The sequence below is a fragment of the Callospermophilus lateralis genome, chromosome 15 (genome assembly GCF_048772815.1).
Source record: "Callospermophilus lateralis isolate mCalLat2 chromosome 15, mCalLat2.hap1, whole genome shotgun sequence".
Classification (NCBI taxonomy): Eukaryota; Metazoa; Chordata; class Mammalia; order Rodentia; family Sciuridae; genus Callospermophilus; species Callospermophilus lateralis.
In genome coordinates this window covers 15445947-15465358 of record NC_135319.1, presented here as the reverse complement: position 1 = coordinate 15465358, position 19412 = coordinate 15445947, and positions in this window count along the sequence as shown.

The following is a 19412-nucleotide window of genomic DNA, read 5'->3' as shown; positions in this document are numbered from 1 at the left end:
TTCCCTATCTGTGGAATGATAATTTCTACCTTCAGTCAAACACAATTGCTGCACATATATCCAGAGGACCTTTGTGAGAGGTGGCATCATTCTAGATTGAGAACCACAAACATAATATTGACATTGTGCCCCAAACAAAAACAACAACACAACAAAACTGGCCAGTTGACATCTTTACTCCTTTGCTAAATCATCCCTGGCCAATGGCATACTGTCTTTTTGAAAACATTGATCATTCTCTCTGGAGCTTAGTTAAAAATAACATAATCATTTATCTGCAGTTGACCCAGCCAGTTTTCTTTGGAAATATAATTTCCCCTAAACCTTGACCAGATTCACTAGAAGCAGTTATTAATGCTTTTTTGTTTGTTTGTTTTTGTTTTATAATCTATACACATTTCCTAATTTTATTCCTAGACATTCATGCACCAACTTTTGACAGCTTATCCCACTTGACTTTTACATGTCTGCTTTTGAGGAAAGTGCTTAGGTTTTCTGGGTTCATTTGGGCTTTGCTGGCTTGCTGCTATCTCTTCTGATGAAAGAACTTTTTCTTCTCGGTTCTCCTTCACTAAGCAGCAGCAATATCTTCCATCTAGGTGTGCCCTAAAGGGTAGTGTTAACATTCCTCTGTTAGCTGAGTAAGAAAAATAATTTGTTTTCATATAGCAAAAAAAAATGTTGGCAGGCCTTGGGATTTTTCTATATTGTTATTACTGCTCTACACTATAATCATCTAATTTATTAGCACAAAATGCATTTTTGAAGTATTTTGGGAGATTGAAGAAATAATTTTTAACATTTAAGATTGACAAATTTTACATGTGTTTCAGTTTGAACAGTTAGAACCATTAACTAGAACTGATTTATTCCTGTGACAGAAAAATTCCTTGTTCATCAATAGTTTCATGGACTGTATTCTTTTTGTTTGCAATCCAAATTCACCTTAAGTTCTACTGACCTGTGTTCCAATTATGTCTATAATATAATTCACATCAATTCAGATGTACTCTAAGTCATTACCTTCTTTCCAATCAGCATTTGATTTTCTGATTTGTATTTTTAAGCCAAGGTTCTGTGGGTTTTCTTTTATTCATTTTATTTATTGTATTTAGATATACATGAACATGACAATAGTGTGTATTTTGACATATTATTCATACATGGAGTGCAACCTATTCCGATTTGGATCTCATTCTTGTGGTTAGACATGATGTGGAGTTATACTGGTGGTGTATTCATATATGAACATAGGAAAGTTTGTGTACAGTTAAAACTGACTTCATTTTTTGAGTCCTCCCTTCTCACTCTCATAGATACCAAATATACTTTTATGTAAATATCAGACACTCTTTTTGTCACTGTGAGATGCTTCTCTGGAATTCATGTTCCTTTGAAAGAAACATAATTTTCAAAGATTTGAGTATCACCTTTTCAATAGTATCACTATGAAATTCTGTAATTGCATATAAGATACTCTTAACATGCCTGTTTCTATTTCATATATCATATATACAAGGGAGAATTCAACTCTTCTAGATCCCAAGATAAGTCTTAGGATCCATGTGGGATTTAGTTTTATTTCTGCCCTCAATAATATGGTATATATTGAATATATTGAATAATTGTGCCCATGAAATGACTGTCAATATTTGGGGTAAAAATGGGAGCTGATAACCCATTTGAATCAAATGTATGGAAGATGATATGCCATGAGCTTTGTAATGCTTTGAACAACCAATAAAAAAAATAAAAATAAAACAAGAAAGCTTTTAAAACATAGGGAGTTTTCTTTGAGATATGCATCCACTCTAGTTAGATTAAAATATTCTGATGTGGTGGTCTATATAAAATTAATTTCATTTGAAAAAACAATTTTACATACTATGACTTAAGGAAACCCTAATAACATCGGAACTCAAACATTACTTCTGATGTTAGAATCTGTACTATTTTATGTAGCATACAAAAAATAGTTTAGCTCCCAGATCACTAATTTTTTTCCAGTCAGTATATTTGCATCAGTTTTAATTATTTTTATAATGACTCCCTCCTTTTGCGATGTAGTTAAGACTCATCTTTAGGAACACAGTGGGCTAGTGGTTTAAGCTGCCTGGATCTGAAAATTCCCTCCATCATCTCATGGCTTATTTTACCTCTCTGAGGCTCACATTCAGTATCTGTCAGTAAGTGAATATTTTATGGTATCTTCCCTGCAGAACAGGTTGTATAGTATGACTGGTGGCTGCCAACTCTGAACAGAAAACTTAAAACTGGTAGCCAAGGGAGAATGACTGTTTTTATCTGTTAATCACAAAGCTTTGCAAAACTGTTTAGTGCAATGCATTGTTCAGTTTTATCAAACCTGCTGAAATTGTTGTACTTTGAAAGTAAAATGTTTGCCAAGATGAGCCATTTTCAGGTAGAGGCAGATTTTTCTAGGCTTCCATAATTGTCTCTTGTTTTCCATCTCAAGGGAGGGGGTACCAATAGATTTTCTTCTCTTTCTTGTGTCTCAGATAACACAGAACTTATGTAGATGTTAAAGATACTTGTTTTTTTTTCTTTTGCCTATGCAGTTCCCTGGGTTTATCATGAGCTCCTCATGTACGTGTGCTAGGTAAATGCCCACTCATCCTTCAAAACACATTCAGAGTCACCTCATTCATTCATGAAGTCTTTTCTGACTTTGCCAGGTAAACATCAAGTTTTTTCTCTAGAGTCCCCCTTTACTCTCTGTACATGTGTCTATTCTAAGAATAGTCTTTAAGTCTTATTTTATTGCATATATCTGCCTCCCCAGATAATCATGCGAAGATGTTCATCCTGGCAAATGATATAACCTGCAGTGAAATTGACCTTGACCAGTGGGTATCATGGACACCAATAATTTTAGAATTAAAAGAAATCCTGAAAAATTTTCAGTTAATATTTCTCATTTTACAGATGAGGTAAAAACTGAGGACCCCTAAAATCCCATTTTCCATTCTGTAAGTTTGGTTGTATCTAGCATCGGTTGAGATAGCATTGGATGGGTCATTTAAAAATAGAACCCATTTTAAGAAAAAGCTCATTCCTGAGCTTCCTAGAAAGGTTTACATTGGTCTCAACCTGATGTAGTCATGGCCACCTCTTCAAATAAGGTTTACGTGATTCATTCATCTGCCTTCTGCTCTCTGTTTCAATATTCTCTGGTTAGCATCTGCATTAGAAGGAAAAAATGGCAGCAGAGCAAAGGCAGAGCCCATTAAAGAGGCCATAGCTAGTATAAGAGCATTTTGAAAGCAAGGAGGATGGTTTGAATAGTATTTTAATGCAATTGGCAGGCTAGTGGAGTTGTGTCTGAAGGCTGGGGTATGATTGTGCAGCTTTGAATGGCTAAAACGAAGGCAGTAATTTTCAGCACATGCTGTGATCTGGAGGGGCTAGAACAAAGAGGAGACTTCAGAGAAGGAAACTACAGCATCTTAAACCAGAGCGTTATTTCATTCCGGTTGCATAATGCAGACGTGGTGGTTAAACTGTTATTGTAGAGAAATAGCTTATGCATATTTAGTGAGCTGTCGCTATTGAAATGAGTGGCTGTTCCAATAACACAAATGCATGTGTGGTTTCCAAATAGTTAATAATTGTTTAATAAGCAATTCCTTGTAAACCTCCCTGTGTCATTGTAACTCTGGTAGAGATGGATTGTTCTTCTCCATTATTAGGGAAGGAATAAGAAATAGCTGGCAATGTGAAAAACACTTTAAATATAAGGGGAACACTAATGAGGTAAACTGCCAATTACCATCACGAAAAATTTTCAAAGCCAACAGCAATGTACCATGTGGGGAAGGAAGTGAGTATAGCCAGAGGCAACACAATCCCATGGATCCTTGGAGAATTAACTTTCTTTTATTTCCAAATAGATTTTAGCAGTACATGTACAATGAAGGCAAAGAGGAAAGCTATGTCCTCATAGAGAGCCAGAATATTTTGGCTCAAGTACTGAATTCCTTTGCAATATGAGCAATGAATATAGCTTCTCTTGATTTCAGAAATGTACAGAGCAGGAACTAAAGTGTACATGGGTTGTTTCTCTCGAGAGGCTAACAAAATATTTAACAAATAAAATGCTGTAATTTCTTTTGATAAGCTGGTGTTGAAGTCCTTCAAGTATTCCTACATGTGTACTATTGACTCTAATGCCTTTAAAATTGATTTATGATTTAAATTTCTATAGGTGTTGTACTAGATCACTGGTTTTGTACCCAGGAGTAGGCAAAACCTTCTATGATTTGTCTACAATGAAATATTAAGCAACTCACTAAATATTTAATCCATCTGCTGAGTGTTACAGAATAGTTTAGAAATGTGAGACCTTCCTCTTCACTTAGAGGGACACTTGCTGTATAACCAAATGAATTATTAACACCACTGTTATTATTTTGATCTCTCTTATCACCCAATGATGGGTATGCTAGGAACCATTGTGCCTGCGATAGATAGAGCTAATTTCTAACAATCTGAGTCATTGCTATTATTTTTCAGAGAGTACATCAAAGCTCATAAAAATTATGAGCCATGGTACAGATCAAGGAAAAGATGCTTATTTTTAAAAACATTTGACAAGCCACCCAGCAAGATCCTCACAATTATGGATTCCTATTTCATGGATTTAGATATATCATGGATCAAATAATATTTCTTGGAATATAAATACATGTATAGTAAAAAAGACTGCTAATGTGTTCTGTTGCATTTTCAGAAAGCATATAATAAGTTTGATAAACACTCAGGACCATGAATAGAAGGAAAAACAAACACCACCGACAATCCAATACAGCTGTTGTGATTCAGTCTTATATTTGATGCTTTCTTGGCAGTCGAGACTGGGAGGCACATTATGATTTGTTGCAAAATTCTTGTTATCAGGAGGGAGGGAACATGCTCATTTTAACAGTAAATGTCTGTCTACACTGAATTCTAAAAGAAATTTTTACATAGAGCAACATGTAGAGGACTTTAGGGGTGATGGGAGTTAAATATTCTCAGCTATTTTATAGGAAATGTAGAGATAATTTTTATCTGGCTGTTTAATATAGAATTAAAAATGATATTATATAATGATATCAGAGTTATCCAGAGAAACCGTTTTTTGTGTGTATACACACACATATATAAATATGTGGATGTATGTATATGTGTGTGTGTGTGTGTGTGTGTGTGTGTGTGTGTGTGTATATGAGAAGAGATTTATTATAGGAGTTGACTGTCATGATTATCGAGGTTGAGAAGCCCCACAGCATTTGCAAGCTGGACATCCAGGATATTCACTAGTGTAATTCAGTCTGAGTTCTAAGGTCTGAGAATCAAGGGGCTATTAGGGTAAGTCCTGGTCTGATTCTGCAACCTGAGAGGGAATGCCAACATCTGAGGGCAATAGAAGATAGATGTCTCAGACATCCCTGAGAGAGGGAATTTGCCCTTTCTTCACCCTTTGGCTGTATTTAGGTTCTCAGTGAATTGGATGATGCCCATGTGCATTGATGAAGGCATCTGCTTTGCTCAGCTCACCAATTCCAATGGTCATATCTTTTGAAATAAGTCCAATAATGCTTTGTCTGGGTATCCCTTAGCCAAGTCATATTGACACATAAAATGAACACCAAAATACTCCTGAAGAAAGCTTAATATGATCTGTATTCTGAAGGAAACATAGTACATTGGAAGGGCTTGCTCTATGAACACTGGCTTGGTCATTGACAGCCGTAAGATCTTCCACATTGTAATTCCTTTTCGTCCTGTGTCTTCGGCTGCACAGATGTTCCTTGAAGAGTTACTGTGAGTGCAGTGAATTACTGTGCATATGTAGAAGTTGAGGCTCAGTGTTAGTTTATCACTTTGTCCCTTAGCACCAGTACTCTGAATGAATCAGTGCATTGTACACACATGTCATTTTCATTTGAAATTTATCCATAACAAGGTTAATGCTGGAGAAGGCAGAGCTGATGTGTTATTAAATATAAGGGCATGAAGATCAATACAAAATCAAAGTTTAACTTGGGATGTTTCAGTCATGTTACAGCGTTTTGCAAGGCAGCTTCAGATAATATTGAAGAAGTGGGTAAAGATCATCCTACAGAAAACTTGGAGTTCTTCGCCATTTGCATTCCTTTTCTTGAAGTCACTTTTTTTTTCCTGTTTGGGGACTTCAAAGGTCTTTAAAAATTAATTATTCAGACTGACAGATCATGATGTTGCCAGAGAGTTATAAATGTAACTTTTGGGGCTTTGGAATTATGGCCAGCACTTTGAACCATGCACTCTGTGTTCACTTTTGGTTCTGGGGAAATGATGATCCTGGTGTTGGGCCACCCAGGTCCATCCTTTTGGGGAAGGTAGCTAAATTGACTCTTAAATTGAGCTAGACTTCAATGAATTGAGGATGTGACTGTTCTTCCTTCACTCTTCCTAGAAAAATAATGCAAGTGTCAGCAGTCTCACACAGTCCTCCTCTTTATGGCTCCTGGGAGGAACTGGGTGAACTAACAAGTGCCATCTCTTATCAGCCCCCTTCAACTGATACAACATGTGTTGAAACAGACTCTTGTGTAGTTGGCTGTTAAACAACCTAGAGATCAAATTCGAAACTTTTTTCATTTGCTTAAAGTAGAATCAGAAGAAAAATGGAGTACGTTAAAATAGCATTCAGCATTTTTTAAAGTTTTATTTTTAATTAACAGATAATATTTGGGATCTGTAGCTCATGTCAGGTGGTCTCCTCCTGAACAGAACTCCTTCTGTTCCTCCTTCTTACTGCTTCTTTTGTATGACTGGAGATCGATTGCAGGACCTCATACCTTCTTGGGAAATACTCTCCCACGGAGTCACATCCCCAGCCCCACCTGGTTAATTTTCTTAAGCTCTAGTAACTGTTCTGTCCTCTAGTTTCTTCCATCTGGAAGGGAGTGATAACTATGGTACCTCCATGGAACTGTTCTGTTCCTTGTGGCTTCCCGAAACCCAGGTGTCACCTTTGTAAATCATGCCTTTGTTGACCTGTCCCTATATTACCCAGAGTGTGCTATCTGCCTCTGCCAGGGCCTTGGATTGCTGCAGTCATGTAGTGCTGGTATCTACTTAGAGGGTGAGGGTGGGGCCCCCAGGAGTAAATCTGTCTAAATATAACTTGCCAAAGTTGACTCTTGTTCTCTGGAAGGCCATAATGTTGAAGCTACTTTTTTTAAGATTGTGGAGTTAAAAAGATGTTTTTCCCCCCCTCATTTTTCCAGCCCATTGTATTTTAGACTTAAGGAATACTGTCATAAAAGTCAGAACAGTGTACTAGATAGAAAGTGGGCTTTGGAGTCAGGGCGATACAGGTTTGAATTCCACCTCCCCTGTTCCCTAGCTGCATATTCTAGATGACTTTACATAATCTTTGTTGCTCTATCTGTAAAGTGTGAGCCTAATATTTGGCTTCTAGGGCTGTCATAAGACTAAGTAAGATGAAGTATGAAAACAACCAAATATGGGTTTGTGTCTAAATATAACTTGTGTCTAAATATATCTTGTCTAAATATAACTTGTAGATGATTGTGGAAGATGACCTGGCTTAGGAAGATGTTCAATTTTGTTTTCTTTTTAAAATAAACTTGATTTTAGAGTAATCTTAGATTAACAGAAAACATACAAAGATAGTACAGAGAGTTCCTACATTTCCTGCACCCAGCCTTCCCTATGATAGCATATCACTGTGGTGCATTTATTACAACTAAAAAATAAATACTAATCTATTATTAACTGAATTCAATCTTTTATTCAGATTTCATTAGTTGTTCCCTAAGGGTCTGTTTCTGTTCCAGGATCCCATCTAGGAGAGTTATTTGTTGGATTTTGCAGGAGGATCCTTATTTGGGTCTACCTGATACTTTTTGGTGATTCACATGTTGTTCTGGGGAGGAAGACCACGGAGGAAAAGTGCTCTTCTCAACCCAGACTCTCAAGAGTACATACCATAATCTGACCCATGGCTGTTGATATTAACCTTTTAACCTTGCTTGCCTGAGTGAGGTAGTATTCCAGGTTCCTCCATTGTAAAGTTACTTTGTAATTAGCCCCCTTGCTATACTGTGTTCCTTGGAAGCAAATCACTAAGGAGAGCTCAAAGGTAAGGGATGGAAAGTTATATTCCACCTCCTTGAGAATAGAAGGAATGTTTACCTCAATTATTTAGAATTTTTCTACACAGGATATTTGTTCTCCATTCATTTATTTACTCAAGCATGTATTTCTGTCAGCATGGACTCAGGAATATGCATCTTATACTTTGAGTTTTTATCCTGTGGTTCGCTGTATGTTCTTTGCTCACCTTGTTCTGACTGTAGCCATTGGGTGTTCCTTTGGTTGGCTCCTGTGTTCCCTTGATATACCCCCCTATTTTTTTGCTTGGCACTATGAGATATTTCTAGCTTACCTTGTCTATTTCTTGCATCAGTCCTAGGACCAACCATTCTCCAGGAAACTCTGGTTCCTTCTGTTGGAGAACAGAATTGGAAATTAAGGTCTGGGAAACGGGCTCTCTGCTACCAGGGCGTCACAGATTGGGGACCCTTTCAGGGGATGGAGCTGGAAAATATATGCATATAAGCACTGTCTCCATTACGTGAAATGTGACTTCCTACAGTTATTTCCACTTCTGTTCTGTTATCAGATTTTATCCTGGCTTTCTCCTCTTGCTTTCCCCTAACATCCTACACCAGTAGTGAGAAACCATTCCTTTATTTACATGATCAATCTAAATCTACAGGTGCAACATTCAGAATTGCTAACTGTACCTGTGTAAGGAATAATTTCACAAGGTTCCCTGTGCCTATGTGAAGGTCCTTCTGTCTTTAGTCTTACAGTTTCTAGTTATTTCTAAAGTTATTTAGGTCAGTGCCTCTTTTTCCTTACTCTCTTCAGTGAGGTTATGCCAGACATTCGTAATAGACTTAGACTCATTTTTCCGTTTTATTCTGGGATTGGTATCTTCCTGTTTTTATTTTTCTTTTTGCAGAAATTAAGTGTGCATATAAGATTCATCCATATGTTGAATTGCTCTCATAGCATTTTCCTTTTCATCACTTCAGCGTCATTCATTTTATTAATGTACTTCAGTTAATTGAAGGTAGGTGTCCTTCACCTATTGAAGAATGTTTTGGTGGCGTCTAGGTTTTGGTGATTATTAATAAAGCTACTATAAATTTTTATGTGTAGGTTTTTCTGTGCAGATATATTTTCAAATAAGTTGGGTAGATGCCTATGTGTGGGACTTCCCAAGTGACTGTCCCATTTTGCCTTCCTGCCAGCAGTGAATGAATGTTCCTGCTGTTCCACATCCTCATTAGTACTTGGTATTGCCAATTCTTTTCATCCCCAGAAATATCTAAATTTAAACACATGTATTTCTTACGTTTGAACTATTGTATAGCTTCTGGCTGCAGCTCAAGCTTCCTGGAGTCACCTGGTCTTTTGTAGATCTGTCCCCTTGCTATGGAAATTTGACCAAGACTCCTTGTCAGCTACAGCTAATTTTCTTTCAGAAATCAGCAGTGCCTTAGATATTTTTTCAAGGTCTGTAAAAACAAGTTTGGATACTTGCCTAAGCCACTGTTCATTAGAAGCGCTAGTTTCATATATTCACTTATTCATCAAATATTTATTGAATACCTACTGTATGCTGGGCCATGGGGATACAGCAGTGAAATAAATAAACGACAAGATCGTTGCAGTTATGGGGCTTATATTGGTAGGGGAGAACAATTTTTCATCTAAGCATATAATATAATGTAATATATAAAGAAGTGATAAATATCATGATCAAATCAAAGCAGGATGCAGGAATCCAGGAAATACTGAAGTTGGCAGGGGAGAGTGGGGTTGGCGAGGGAAGAGATGAGAAGATGACAGTTGGTGTCACAGAAGGAGAGAGTAGCATAGAGGTCACCTGAGATGGGAAGGGTGGAGGTGATAAAAGGAGGTTGGATCACAGTTAAAAAATATGGTTGGAAACGAGTGAATTCTAGTGTCCTATAGCAACTGATTATATATTTCAAAATAACGAAGAAAGGATTTTGAATGTTCCCATCACAAAGAAATGATAAATGATTGAGGCAATAGAAAAGGTAATTACCCTGATTTGATCATTATATGATGTATACACGTGTTGACCTATCACACTATACTGTATAAGTGTGTATAATTATGTCAATTAAAAAAAAATGATGGCAGTAAGCAGGAATCTGAAAGTAGTGAGCTACCTATGTCAGCCTGGACAATTTCCTGAGGGATGGACATCCCAGGCAGAGGAAAGAGTTAGAGCAGGTGCCATAGTATGATGAGGCTTGCCACATATAAGGAAGAGCAAGGAGTCCAGTGGCTGGGGCTGAGTAAGCAAAGGTAGTAGTATGCACAATTGGGGTTGGGGAGGGAGCTCAGTCTTGTTTGATTTGGTAGACGGGTGATCCTCAAACTTCAATGTGTCTGCACATCACCTGGGAATCCTGTTAAAATGCTGAGACTGATTTATGTGGTCTGGGGTGGGACCTGAGACTATGCATTTAAAAAATTTTTTTTTCATTTGTTTTATTTAGTGATACATGACAGTAGAATGCATTTATGCCCTTTGATATATCATACATAGATGGGATATAATTTTCTCATTTTTCTGAGCGTACATGTTGTAAATTCATATTGGTCATGCAGTCACATATATACATAACAGTAATAATGTCTGGTTCATTTTACTATATGAGTTCCTAGGTGATAGTGTTCCTGCTGCTCCCTGGATGAATAGCAACATTGGAGACTGGTCGGGGTTTTGTTCTGAATAGACTAAAAGTCTTAGGTGGATTGTTAGCATGGGAATGATGTGATTTGAGTTTATATATTTTTTTAAGTCTTATTCTCCCTTGAATAGAGAATCAGCTGAGGAAGCAAGGGAGAAAGCACAGTGACTTCTTAGGAGTCTATAGCTGAGTCTGAGTGAAAGATTCCAGTGTTCACACTTGAGTGGTGGTGATGGCAGTAGTGGGAATAGTGCCCAAACTCACAGTTGCATGCTTTGTGTGCTGCCCAAGGTACTCAGAGTGGGCACATTGGGCTGGTGACTCAGTTACATTTCTTTTGGGTAATCCATCCTTTAGGTGATTCATCAGCCCAAATAGGACATCAATTCTGCGATTCCTTCTTTGAGAAGTTGAGGGATGCCTTTTTATTATTCATGCAAAGGCAGGATATGTGTTTGTTGGGCTCTCCTTTTAGAAGGAGCTGGATTTACTATAGGAGACTGGACAGTTAACACACACAGAAGGCAAGTGTGACAAAAGCCTTTGTCTTTCAGTTTTTCCTTATTCTGTCATGTGCTGCTGCCTGAGTTCATGGCCCATGAAAGCTTTTCCTAGAAAGTAGTACATCCACAAGAGCTAAGCTGAACTTTGAATTTTCCAGAGAGTAGTCTTTCAAAGAAATTGCTCCTGCCAGAGGAGATGGAAAACAGACCCAAGTCATTTGTTTTATGTTTCTCTCTGTGAGCAGATAGAAGTGAAATCTCTTTTTAAAATGTCTCTGTAGGACTATAAAAGTGGTCACTAAATATAAGAGGAGAGAGCCATAGCTACCTATGCCAGTTTCTAAACTACATCTGCTAGTTAATCTCCTACTCCCCACGGGCAGAAGTGGTCTGAAAATATGTCTTGCCAGAAAAGTGAACCTGTGAAGAGATGTATCATGTGTTCAGAGCCGGTGAAATGGTGTGCTTCCTCCGAGAATGTCTTCATCAAGCTGGCCAGTGGCTGGTGTTTGCCTTGGGTTGAATAACTAAAGGTTGTATCACCCTTATAGGTTTTCTGGTAGTGCAAGTTATGTTCCTTGGCATTATGTATGTTAATTAAATGTTGCTCCTTGAGGACACATTCCTTGTGGACTGGACAATGGCATAACACCAAGGCTACTTGAAATATAAACAACAACAACAACAACAACAACAAAAATACAAAACCAAAGCAAAACAATGATGTTGTTGTAACCTTTGGACCAGTGATGCTCATAGCATGGGTTATTTGAGTTCGGGTTCGGGGGTATCATGTTCAACCTGTGTCCTTCACTGAATGTGGATCCTGATGAGATGCAAGGGTGACATTCACCAGGACTCTATGCATTGTTTTAGAAAATAAGTCAAATGAATAGAAACTACCTTGACAGAAATGGGTGATTCAGTGGGCCCCCCAATACAGAAGGTTCTGGGGAGTCACATTCACAGCTTGGGTCCCCTAAATAGGCTTAGTCAAGGGGAGATCTGGGTGTTTTTTTTTTTCACTGTGGTGTCCACTGTTAGGTCTCCCAGATCTGGTTGGGACTCTGGGTCCCCCGCCCCCCACCCCACATTGGATTAAATGTCTATCTTCTTTGTTGAGGATTTGAATTTTATTTCGCATATTTGTTAAGTAGATGTAGGAGTGGTAGTTCCCTCAATTCTGGAACCTCAGGCTTTAGAATAAAGACACAGTATATGGTAGGTAAATAGTTGTCCAATGAAATAGAGAATGAGCGTGAGGACTTGGACTCTTCCTAGTTTGGATCTCTGCCTTGTTGGAATGGTTTAATTATCTAGATCATGGACCATTGGGTTACTTCTTTAAATTATAAAAATTAATTCCCTAGTTTACAAGAATTCTTTATCATGAAAATTTATTTCCCTCAGTTCTCTTTCGGCTCACTAGCTTACTGGTATTGTAATTCATTTCATTTTTAACAAAGCAGGATATCCCTGCACTAGGGTTGAACTCGAAGTATGCATTTCAGTGGCTGAATCCTGAATCCAGACTTTAGATAAGATTTGGTCTGAACAGTGCTTAAAATCTTTTTGAATGGATTTATATCTTTTAGATCTCAGATTTTGCCCCAAGACTCTGGATTTCTGATTTCTGTTGAAATGTTTCCAAATGACAACATAAGGACCTTTATTTATTTATTTATCTTTTTTGCTTGTGGTGACTGTTAGCATGTGCTCAGTAGTGCCTGTCCCCCATGTTCACTGTTATTTGCCTTCTCTCAGTTGGTGTTGGATTTTGGGTTCTCTGGTCCAAGATTATGCTTTCCAGCGAGGAGTTAAGTTCCAACTCCAATTTAAACTAACATAAAATGAATTATTAATTGCAATAGGAAGCTGATTACTTGATAAAAACAGTTTTTTTCCCCAAATTTCTTAGGGTTTTGTGAATTAAGTGATTTATTTGTTCTAAAGTGTAGCTTTGGTTTTAAAATACTAATAATTTGAAGGTTCATTCTGGTGCCCTTCTAAAGTTGCTGGACCCTGTTTTGAGCATGCCCAGTTATTTCAGACTAGAAATGGAGGTTTTTTTTCCTTTTTTAATTGTCTAACACCTTAATGTGTTTGCACAATGGTTGTCTAGATAAATTTTAATGGCATATACTCTGAATTATCTAAACATAATAGAAAAAGTTTGTGATACTAAATAGATGTGAAACTTGATAATTGATGATAAGTTATCGTATTTGTCTGGTTCTTTGTAATATAAAAACAACATTTACGTTCTCTGGCTTACATAATTCTTATAAGGGCTTGGTAAGGTAGTTGTAAATTAAAACTCAGAAGCTAAGCAACATGATAATAAGTATTATTCTCCATTAACATCTCTATATTACTAACATAGTGCTAAATACCTCATGTGCATTATCCTATTTATTCATCAAGCAATTCAAAGAAGTCATCAACATGCTTATGCCAAGATGAAGACTTGAGAAATCTTAAACAGTTTGTAGTAGTTTACATGAAAATAGATAGCATAGTGGAACTCAGCTCCAAATCTCTGCCTTACTTTGATGTTACCACCATGACTACTTTAAATTATACTATAAATCAAATAGTACTAGGACTCACAGATCTAAGCCAGATACCACAGTTCTTTGGACTATTGTATGTCTTGCTATAAAAGCACAGTATTTTCGAAAGTTCATAGAAGCAGTCATTACTGAGTAAATAAATATGAATCTGTTTGCATATATCTGCTGATGCAAATGAGAATTGTTAGCATTTAGCCAGCAGAAAGTTAAATTCTTTCACTATTTTTCAATCTGTTGATTTACTAGTTAAAATGAAGCTGTTGGATAAAAGTGTCTTATGCACCATGCTTTTCTTCTGTTTAAGTATTTTCTTTTGTTTAATTAATATCTTTTCTGTGTCCTCATATTTACTTTCCTTTGATGAATATTCAGTGATTTTTTTTCTCAGTATGGTTACCTTGGTTTGAAGGAAAAATATTGACCTATGTGTCAAATAATCTTTCATTTTTATTATTATTCTTAATTAAAGCTATTTAACCTGACCTCAGACCTGCTGTGACTTACCAGACACTGCTGTGCATTCAAACCCTTTGGGTTAGCCCCATAGTGTGACTGCAGAGATCATGTTGGCTGGAAAGTTAATGATGGAAACTCTTCATTTCCCAAGAGAAGAAAAAAATAGAGTGACTGCTCTTGCAGATGACTTAAACATACACATGGCATTGACAAATGACTTGATTGTACTTACATTGATATTAGTTTTGAGACAACAGAAGGTTTTTAACTCCTAATTTCAAGTTTGAACTCATATGACTTTGAACTTCAACTATAAAATGGCAAATAATATTTATGAAAATGCCATGATTCAACTCCCATGCTATTCTGTCGTTGGGTTTCAGTGAGCTCCACAAATCAATACAATAGCTCAGAGTGATTTTCTTGTTGTTTCCAGAAACATAGTGTGAAATGATGGCTGTGTTCTACTAAGTGAGGTTGCTTATTATATTATTTAATGAGGGTTATCAGGTTATTTCTCTACTTCTGACTTGATGAAATTTCTCTCTATATTTTATTAACTTTTCTGTCACCTTCCTAGGTTTACAGATTTTTTTTTCTCATTTTAATTTTTCTTATTTTTTTGTTTATGTGTGTATGCATGTGTGTGTGTGTGTATGTATGTGTGTGTATGTGTGTGTATGTATGCTACCTGATTGCCATTTGTCCAACAAGAGAACACAGTGATTTTGCTGGTGGCCTCAGGTTTCCTGACTCTGAATCTTGAAATTTCCAATATCATATAGTGTTTTATAGTGTTTGCTACATGAACTCTCCAGAACCACCAGGCAGGAACTTTTTTTAACATCTGTTTTCCTTTGATCTTTGAACTCAGAATTCCCATAAGGTAATTGTTGAATACCGTCACATGCACTGCATAAATTGCTTTGTTCCTTGGATGAAGATGTCTAAATTTCCCTATAAGGTAAAAACAGACTTTTAGTGAGGAGAAGTGGAAAAATTAAAGCTCTGTTATTCACGTACATTCACTTTGATTATCTTCAGATTTGATTTTAATGTTTAATTAAGCGACATGGGTATGGTCCATCTTAAAATTCTTTAAAAATTAATTTGGGGTAAAATTATGTTTTTATGGCCTTGGTAACTCTTGCATATATGCACAGAAATCTTAAGGGAAAATATAACAAATACTTGGATCTTTGCCTTCTGTCACTTTATATGGTGGCAATGAAAATTGCCAACCCTGTTGGTGGAAAGCAGGGCTTGACAAACTGTGGCCAGTAGGCAAGTATGATCTATTACCCTTTTTGATATGACTCTGGAGTTTTGAGGGAAACGATAGAATAAGGGAATGCCCAGATAAATGTGAGGCCGTTCTTCCAGGTGGAGATGAGCATCATGGAAGGGATGCTAGGATTTGGTTCAGGATTGCTGGAACCTGAAGAAAGTACTTTTTAATTTTTATTTTTTGCCCCATGTTCTTTAGTTTATCCAGACAGGTGTTACATGATTTCATTATACCTGATTGGATTTTATGAGAGAATTTGGGGATTTGAGAAGCATGGAAGCTATCCTCTAATAATGCTAAATGTATATTTCATGCATATATTTATGAAATGGAGACTGCTCTCTTTCTAATTGGGTAACTTTTTTAATAGCATATTATTTAAGATTTGCTTAAGACTGTTCTTGAAAACTATGACCTTTAATAGCTGCATAGGGTTTCATTTGCATTGATGAGAAATAGTGTTGTTAATTAATTAATTCTTAAAATTTGGATTTTTTTGTTTGTTTTGTTTGCCAGTATAAATAACACTGGGAAAAACAGCCTTCCTTTAATATAGGATGATAATTCCTTGGGATATTTTCTTTAGAATAGGTTTTTACACAGGGTTCCTTGGATTAATGAGAATTTAATACCAATTTGCTCTCCAGAAATTTCTTTCTGTTGATATATATATATATATATATATATATATATATATATATATATATATATATATATATATGTGTGTGTGTGTGTGTGTGTCTGTGTGTGTGTGTGTGTGTGCGCGCGCGCGCGCGCAGTGCTATTGTGTTTTACTGTCTGCATATTTATCACTTTATCACTCAGGAAAGTTTTATAATTTAAAAAAAATATAGAACTGACACATTTCTTGTGAATACTATACCCAAAGTTATCTGTTGGTAGGGTAATTAGGAATATTTATTCCATTATTTTCCATAGGGTTATTGCTGGTGCGTTAAGACAGATATTTTTGGTAAATTTTACATAGGAATATAGTGCTTAACTCTCCTATTCTCAAAGTTTTTAGTTTTTCTCTCAGTTTGCATCAGGCCACAGAGAGGTGAGAGTGCACTTTGAAGTGTACAAGTCTTCAGCTTCCCTTACCAAGTGTGAAAAGGCACACTAAAGTCTCTATTTTTGGTCCATTTTCATCTAAGCTCCCTCCAAAACATTACTGGTAAGTATCATGCTGATAGGATCTAAATTGGGTGAATACAGCTCGATTAATCTGTCACTTTGAATGCTTCTGTTTTAGAGTAGATGTTTAGAAATATTAAGGTTTTGTTTTGTGTTAGTTGTTTTTTTTTCCAGATATATTTTTTTCTTTTTTTAAAGAAGAGAATCCTGAATTGTGTTCAGCATTACAAGAACTTAGAATGGGTTCAGAAATGACTATAGTCTCTTGCTTCTTTTAGCCTAAAACAGAATTTATGTTTTAATTTAGTTTGTGAAATTGTTTAACATGAGTGTTAAGGCCAATGGTATAATAAAATGTCACTGATTTCTCATTTCTATTTTTTTTTTCATTTAACAATGTCCATTGGCTTTCAGATAAGTTGATTTTTAGGGGGTTGTATTTGACTGCTTATAGCTCTTATAAAATTATGCTGTTATAATGGTGAATTGTCATTTTAGGTGCTATCAGACTTTTATGTTCTCTATACTCTGGCATTTCAATGGAGAATTAGGTATTTATGTGTGGGTGAAAGCAGATTTAATGAACACAAAAACCATTATCCTTGCTCCTTCAAAGCTGTCTCCATACTTGCCATACAAAAACCACAGAGAAGCTGTATGCTTAATGTTTTGTTTTGCTTATTTTGTCTCAGTCCTCCAATGTCAATATTAGGAGGATCGAAAACTAGTGTCCTTGAAAAAATATGATAGGTCCAATTGCTATTTATCAGGTACTTTGAAGATCAAGACCATTATTATATGTTTATAATAATTTATAAGGAGACAAAGTGTAATTGTGTAAATGCACTAATATGCACCTCGGTTGTTTTCTACTCTGGACATCATCTTCCTTTGCACAAAGTAAAGACCTTTGGGTCACCCTTCTGTGATTCTTTCACTGTGTTCTGGGGTGAGAATTGGTGTGTTTGGAGGTTTTAATCCAGCTGCTGTCAATCCAAACACCCTCTACCTACCATTCTTCCTCTTATCTCCAGCCCCCATCCCATAGGAATTTACTTGGGAAGAGTACAGCAACCATTGTAACCAGGAAGTAGTTGTTCTTAGGAATTGTCCTTGGTCTGTTGGAAAGTGATACTTATTTCCCCCAGGATGACGGAATGAGAATCTTGAAAGGCTATACCTGGGCTGTTCATCTGTACCCACATTTGGGGAGCAGAAATCAGAGGCAAGAACTTGAAAGACAGGCTCTTGAGGAGTCCTTTATGGCCCTCAAGCTGTCTAAGACTGAAATGAGCTTTGCTTTTGACATCAAAATGACATTCTAATACATTTTCTTCTCCTTTTCACTCCCTTTTCATTTGTTGTAGGAATTTAGGGAATGCTTTGGTCATCCCTAAAGGAAAGAATACTTTCCCCTTCACTCAGCTCACTTGGCTCCAGGCACACTGGCTCTTTGCTGTCCCTTAGACATACCAGGGTCATTTGCATTTGCTGGGACTTCTTTCTGGAAAGCTGTCCCCATGGTTTTGGTCCTTACCCCTTCAAGTTATTGCTCAAATCTCAACTCAATGAGGCCTTCCCTGACTATCTTATTTAGAATAAAGCACATTCATCTCTTCACAAATTCCATCTACCTTCAAGGATGCTAAATATGTTGTTCACTGTCAGTAGTTCTTCACTGTCACTGGGTCTTTGAATCAAGAGATTATTTTTTAATCAGCTTTATTTCCTGTGGAACCTCCGGCCCCTCAAATGGTGTTGGATACGGTGAGTACTCAAGGAATACTGTTGAACTATATATGCTAATGGTCGTTTCTGTGTCCTGAGACTATTTGTTAATTACAAGGGGAAAGTGGTAGTTTATGCAGTGGAATTACCTGGAAGTCACGCTCTTAACTGAGTGATAAAAAGTGTGCATCCCCAACAAGGGGTCAAAGAGGCAATCCTTGCCTCTGAGTGTGAGGCACTGGGAAGGATACAGCATCACTTCTGTATTATCATCATAAGTGCCAGGAAACATAGGAAAGCATCAGATGAATCCACTGTGAGGAATGAACTATAGTAAACAATTGGGGTGTACTCTTCAAGAACATTTGTATAATAAAGGACAAGGAAGGGCTGGGAAGTTTTTGGATTAAAGCCAACAAAAAAGATGTGGTAAACAAATGCAGTGTGTGATCTTGAATTAAAAAATGATGTTATGAAGGGTCATTATTGGAGCAATTGAAATAATTTGAATATAGGCTGTATTTTAGATATTTGTAGCACATGGATGTCAAATTCCTGAATTTGACAATTATACTGTGATTATATAAATTAGTGTCCTTGTCCTTACCAAATACTCACTGAAGTAGTTAGGGGTCAAGCATTAAGGTGTGTGCAACTTAAAAAAAATCCCAGCACTATCTTTATGTCTCTGAATACATTTATATTTACAGGTGTCTTTAGAGAAAGAAGCAGAAAATCAAGTGCTATAATATTAGCAATAGAGAATTTAGGGGAAAGGTGAATGAAACTTCATTGTGTCAAAAAGAAAATTTACAGATAAATTTCAATAATAATAGGAGGGACAATATGAAATAATTAATATCTGGTAATTTTTTATTTTGATAAGTGATAATTTCATATGGTCCATCTAATG